The following is a 7,585-nucleotide window of genomic DNA, read 5'->3' as shown; positions in this document are numbered from 1 at the left end:
ATTTTGTCAGCCACGAGGGGCCGAAGGCACGGGCTAACAAACTGAACTTTTTTATATTGTTTTTCTAAATTCGTGGAAAATTGTCTATAATACGATACTACTCAAAATTTTGCAGTATGGCTGAGAACCAGTTCTGATCCTGCGGATATTAACGGTTTCGAAGCCATACATTAAACTTAATAAGAAATGGTTGGGATAGCAAAATGAATATTATGTAAAGTTGAAAAAACTTGCCAAAAATTTATAATTTAGTTAGTAATCTAGTTTATTTCCGCTGGTTTAGAAGTTTAGAACCATACTGAAAAATATTGTATAGCATCGTATTGTGGTCAACTTTCTACGAATAATAAAATGAATATCAAAATATTTATACCAGTTTTGTTAGCCTGGGCCATTAGATATTTCTGGCTAACAAAACTTGAACAATCTTTTTTATTTACTTTCAACGGAAAGCTGTCTATATTTCCATGCTATAAATAACTATTCCTATGTGATATAGAATAAGATTATTTAAAAACAAGCTAAAGAAATCTTTATTTTTTGTGTTTTTTTGTAAAAAAATTGGTCAGAAATTAAAAAAAGGTATATGGGCATCTATTGTAATTATGGCATTTTGTTATTCTGTTAAATCTTGTACTATTTTTATATTAATTTAATATTATTCTTGTTGATTTTTTTTATGTTATGTACATTTATTATACAGTTTAAATAAAACAGTTTAAATAAAACCTCAGGGTTAGGACAGCTCAAGCATACGCCCCACATGGTTAGGGCCTCAAGCAGAGATAAGACAAAAAAATAATAAAATATTTTTTCGTATTCATTCGAATCCGGTGGATAGGAACCGGTTCTCATCCATACGAAAAAACTATGTCTAGCATCGTATTATAACCAGCTTTCTACGAATATAGAAATGTACAATCATGAGATTAAAACTAGTTTTTTTTAGCCGTTGCCTTCGGCACCTCGGGGCTAAAAAAACTAGTTTTAATCTTATAATTGTACATTTTATATCCGCGGAAAGCCGTTTATAATACGATGCGAGAAATAACTATTCTCGTATTTATTCGAATCCGGTGGATAGGAACCGGTTCTCATCCATACGAAAAAACTATGTCTAGCATCGTATTATATCCAGCTTTCTACGAATATGAAAATGTACAATCATAAGATTAAAACCAGTTTTTTTAGCCGGTGTCTTCGGCACCTCGGGGCTAAAAAAATAGTTTTAATCTTATTATTGTACATTCTATATCCGCGAAAAGCCGTTTACGATAATACGATGCGAGAAATAGCTATTAACACCCAAAAAAGTCAAATTATTTTTATTTAACGCTATTATAGAAATTAGATTGGACAGCCAAAAGTTAAGATTGACTTTAGAATTTTAAGAAAAATGAAGATTTCCTTGAGAATCCATTGATCCTTTTTTCTGTCGTTGTCATATCACTATTTCCCTGCATGTTTATGTGACATGCACTATTATGCGCTATTTATCCCAGAATTATGAATATATGTTATACATAAATGGATTTATTATTACTTGGATGTAACACCAGATTTACATGTTCTCTAATAAAAAGAGACTCATAGCGAGCTTAAATAACGATACCCCAATCCACCCCATTTACCCCATCCCATCCCCTCCTACTGGATCATCGAACTGACTAATAAATAAGTTTTATGTCGGCAAACTAAATTGACGATAATTTTTCCTCTGTCATAATCTCCACGTATATTCTATATCCTTTCATACATACTAGGGTGGGTCGATTTTGGACATTTTTATCTGAGACCAAAGCGGGGATCTGCAAACGCTTTTTATGAGTATAATACACCTCCTGATGATTTAAGTTTAACTAAAGTCTTAAAACTGCTGACTAACAGACATAAAATTGTAAAGCTATTTGTAAATAGGAGTAAAAAATTTATTTTATCATAACTAAGGCTTCATGGTGATCCCAGGAAAGTTATTGATGAGTAGAATCAGGAACTTTTGTCCGTTTCAGAGTATCTCGTTCCTGGCCTGAGAAAATCTCAAAAAAAAATCTACAAATTGGACAATTCTCAATAAACCTGTAAAAAATGGTGTTTTAGTCATTTCTAAGGCTAGGAATGAGATATTTTGAAATGGACAAAAGTTACTGATTTTACCCATCAAGGCCTTTCCTGGGAGCACTATGAAGCCATGGTTCTGATTCAATAATTTTTTTACTCTCATTTACTGATAGCTATACAATTGTATGTGTGGTCGTCAGCGGTTTTAAAACTTAATTAGATAAATTTCAAATCATCCAGAGGTGTATTATACTCATAAAAATTATTTGCAGATTCCCGCTTTGGTCTCAGATAAAAATGTCCAAAATAGACCGCCCTTAATACATATGTACATACAAACTTGGTCATTATTTTAAGAATTATTTTTTGGCACACTTAGTTTAGTTATTATATTCAAAGCGAACACACAAAAAAATTTAAAATGAATTGTATTGATTCTCTGTTATCTAAAATTGTAAGTTTACATTAACTAAATGGTATTTTTTAGGATAGGACGGTTTGTAAAACTATAGCCCTATATCATACTTTGAAAATTGTCCAGTTTAATTTACAACAACTTAGCCAATAGACATACATTCATACAGATTAACATCTTGCTACTTTAGTATGTAGGATAATGTTTTTTTTTTGTATATTCAGGTAATGGTTATTATATTGATTGTGGTATTAATTCCATCACGATCTTATGGACAGATTTCAAATCTATCCCTTGTTCAAGTAAGTTAGTTTTAGTAGCGAAACTACTCTATACATAAGTGAACATGATTTTCAAAATTTCCTTTTTATTTTAAAAGTCTTTTCATTTACTGTAATTATTTGTTCATATTAACATGCAAAGGTTGTTCTACAAAGATTCTTTTATATGTAACATACGTTTTTTGGTGTAATTATAAATGTTATAGAATCTTATCAAATTAATCATAATTAAATTAATGGAATATCAATAATAATGAATTAACTCTCAGATAGGACGTACCCTAATTGTATAGAAGATGCAATACTAAACATCAAAGTCATGAAGCCAATAATAGTGCCAATAAAAATTACGTCATGTAATACAAAATGACCAATGGTAGGCCAATACACAGACTAAATTACTAATGGCAGGCTAGACAATATAAAAATCTTCCAGAGTCATGAATAAGTTTGTTTAGATAACCAACAAGCTTGTAAATAGAGTTGGCCTAGAAAATTTTAAAAGAAGGTTGGCATTTGATTCTATTACAGGTAGGTAGAAGTACTGGACAGGGGCGTCCAAGCTTTTTTATTTGGGGGGGGGGGGGTAAAATTTTGAAAATAAACATTTTGGGGGGAGGGGTAATCTTAATTTCATAGAGGCATTTTTTAATTTGGGGGGGGGGGTAAAAAATTGAAAATCCAAAATTCATTGGGGGGGGGGGGGGTAATCACCCCTTTACCCCCTCCCACTTGGACGTCTAGAAGTACTGGATATATTATAAGTGGATATATTGACAGGGGGAAATTTGTCGTCAATTTGGGTTTCTAATATAGACCTCAATTATTGGTCAGTTCGTCAATTAAGAAGGGAGGGGGTGGGGTGAATAGTGTGGATTGTGGTATCGTTATTTAGCCAGCTGCATGTGTAACTTTTTACATAAGTACATAAGAATCTAATGCAACATCAAAGTAATTATCAATCACTTGTTAAAGTGCAGGAAACAGGATTAAATATATAAAGTCTAAATGATCAATCAATTAATTGAACCAATTGTCACACATCCGACCTCATTGTTGGTAAAACCAACCCACCAAAATATCTCAAAACATACTCTAGACCATTACAAAAGTTTCCTTAAAATTTCAGCCAATCTGTTTCAGACCTGATAGTCAAACATACAACCGCTTTTTTATTTTAATTTGTCTTCTTCAGATCTAGTGGGTAACGCCAAGAGTTTGATACCCTTCAATGTTGCCGGCCAAAGGTGTGAAGAACAGTTTAGCAGGAAGGTAGAGGTAAATTTACAAAGGTAAGAGTAACATTAGAATAAAAAACTAGAGGGTGGAGGGGTTAAACAACTGTATGTTCCCATCGCAATGTCCTGTGCCGACTCTAAATTGGTCAATGAAAATCAACCTATCGTGTCGGTTATATTAACACAGCCAAGTATCAGAAAACAATTTGCTAGCAGACGAAAAAGGTCATTGAGGTAGTGAGGTAGTTATCTGTATATACATCTATACTATAGATATGTTAGAATAACTAAGATGGGTATTTGCAAGTGTTCTGAGGGATAGTAGTTAATATAGAAATGCGCGTAACGTATTTTATGTTTATATTCTATTCTGGAAAAGTAAATTCTTTAATGCTCACATAGGCTTAGCTTAAAATTTTAAACAGCTTACCAAATATTTGACATAGCTGTCTCAATAATTTACCAATAAACAAAAATATGTTTGTAATCAACTGGAAATCTGATTTAGATTAAAAGAAACTGCTATGTACATTTTTATGAAGGTTGGCACTGACCTGGAGGCAAGATGTAGGTAAGAATATATATTTCTAGGAGGATTTTTATAGTTTGTTCACAGATATTTTTAGGATTTATTCCTTTTTAGTGAGAGATATAATTTTTTTGATATCTCCTTCCTTGCGGGGCCCTCCAAATAAAAGAAAAACTCCCCGATTTTTTTACCTTTTTTTTAAAACTCAAATTGAAAATAGGGGGGGGGGGGACTTTTCCTCTTCCAACCTTAAGTGTCCCTAGGCCTCTAGGGGCATATATAATACATTTAACTATTTTCAGGAGTTATATAGAATATGGTGGAAACAAATGTCGGGTAAATACCTATTTATTAAATCATTTGGAATCAAACTTTTTGATATTTAAAGAAATACAGTCTAAAATGTAGCTATCATTAACCTTTTCTACATCTCCCAATTACTGAAGTCCTATTTATTTTAGGCCCGTCTTGAAAGTGTTGGAGCACAAATGTTAAAACAAGGAAAAGAACTTGTTTATTCAAAGTTAGATATGTAAGTTATTGAGCGTATTAACATTTTTATATTCAAATAATTTGATTTTGACCTAATAAATATGAAAAAAATGTTAGTCAAAATCACAAATTCTAGAAATAATAATAATAAGATTATATATTAGATACTACCTACGCCCCTAGAGCCTTCTAGGGAGGACTTAAAGTGAATGTGCGTGTGTTTGTGGGGGGGGGGGTGAAGTCATACCCCCTATTTTCAATAGTTTTAAAAGTCAAAGTTTGAAGGGTTGTGGTACCCTGACCAAAATATTTAGTTTTAAACTTTCCTGGGACCTTTTAGAATCCACATTGTATAATTATTGGAGAACCATGTCGGTCCAGCAGTTAGCGAGATTTTTCGGTACAAACACACAAACAAACAGATAGACATCCTGTAACTTTTATATGAGGATGATTTAAATGCTTCTCATTTTATGCCTTTTTCATGTTATTAACGTTTAGGAGTTTTTTTTCTTCACATTTTAACTGTTTTAATTTAGATGTAGAAAAGAACTAAAAGAATTAGCTGAAATAGTTGAAAACCAAGAAACAGAGAAATATAAGTAAGATAAAAATATGAACTTGAACATTAATGATATGTTTGAAAACAGAAACTATAAGCAACTGCTTGCTGTGGGATAATGGGATAAAACAGGTTATGTTCGAAATGTAAAAAGAGCAAGGTACTTTGTAAATATACTTTAATTTTGTGCTTATAACCGATATGGATCCCAATTATGAGTTTAACCAGGAAGGGAGGGGACATTGGGCTGTTTATTTCACTAGTCCCCAAAGTTTTATAAAAACATTTTCTTATTCGTTGGCTCAACAACTTTGGAGACTTTCATTGAATTGTAATTGGGTAGTTCATTAAATTGAGAGTCCAAGCGTTTCCAAAAAAAATTGTTTCCTGTATGAGTAACAGGGTCATCTAAAAATCTCAGAAAACGCCTACATTGTCCGCCTGTCCATCAAACAGTAATAGAGTTGCAAATTAATTAGTAATAAGTGATTAGAGGCTAGTATTAAAGATATATGTCCAAATAATTGACAAATAGCGTCATATGATGAATGGGTATCTACTCTATAAATCAATTTTTCTGTATGTGTTTCGATCTTTAACATTTTTGTGCATCTTTATTTTAGACTAATTGGTGATAAAGAAAATAAGAATTTACTAGAATCCTATACAGAAATTGGGAGGCAGGAAGAATTAAAAATCAGGTTAATAATATTAAGAAAAAATTCACAAAACCTCTTAAGTTTTAAAATAAATAAGCATTTTGGTATTTTCCCTTCAATGTGTCCAACCTCTACCCTTTGATTTTTAATAAATTGAAAATAGGGGAGGAGGGAAGGGGCTAGTTATTTGTTTTTGTTTTTTACAACTCCAGTTGAGATTTAAAAAATGAGGGGCCTATACTTGCGTTAAACTAACTCTTAACCAACAAAGCAGAAATAAAATCCGCAATATTTCATTTTATTATCCGCGGAAAATAGTCTATATTTACGATGCGATAGATAACTATTATGTGATACCTAGAGCTGAATTTGAAGAGAGAAATGTTACTGCCATCAATGGAATAACTCAGGAATTTACCAACAGAGGTCACAATATTGAAGCTTTGGTATGTAAATCATTACTAGTTAAAGTAGCATCCTGTATTTAAGAATACATATTTAAATATGTTTATCAAATGTGGTGCTGCTCTGCATTTGCAAATGTTCGTTTGTCTGACTGTCTGATTTGTCGAGCTTTGCTTTCGTGGATATTGTCATCCGTGTTATATAATGCAATAAATACTAATTTTATTTAGATAGAGAAGGAATTTAATTCCTTAGGCAACGAGGCTGCAGCAAAGTAAGTTTCACAATTTTTTTGATATTTTTATTCACTATAAACATTTTAAAGCGAAGCATTTTTGCAATTAGTGTCGGTCAGTCAGTCCGACTGTAACAGTTAGCACTTATTTAGGCATGTTAGAATTGCATCATCGTTTTTGCCTTTATTGATGTTGTCATCCTTAATGTTAAAATATCCCTTTTGCATTGATGCAAATTTTGAAAGCTAAAGAACTATATAACAAGAATGACAGCATCAAAATAAAGTATTAAAATCACTAAGCTTTAACATAATACTGTGGATTTTTGATAAAGTTTGTATGTAGTGTTTTAAAATTGTACCTTAAATGTAATCTTACAGAAATCTAAAGAATGATTCAGCTCATATGCCCACATCAGTGCTTTCCTAATGGATAGGACAAAAAATAAAAAAAACATCTTTAATTAAAAGTACTACCTCAATCAAAATTTTTTTTTGTGGGGGGGGGGTAATCTATTACATTGACTCTGCTATTTTAACAACCGACAGAAATTTACCTGAATACTTTTGTCAACATAAATAAACATAAAATACAAACATACTTAAAGTATCTGACTTAGATACATCTAACACTGGATTTATACGTCCAATAATTTTATGTCTAATGGAAAAAAATCCAATATGGTCAAAATTACAGCCGTTATATTAATG

This window comes from Acartia tonsa, chromosome 9 (assembly GCF_053477335.1).
Source record: "Acartia tonsa isolate MP-2025a chromosome 9, ASM5347733v1, whole genome shotgun sequence".
NCBI classification, from domain to species: Eukaryota; Metazoa; Arthropoda; class Copepoda; order Calanoida; family Acartiidae; genus Acartia; species Acartia tonsa.
This window is presented reverse-complemented; position numbering follows the sequence as displayed.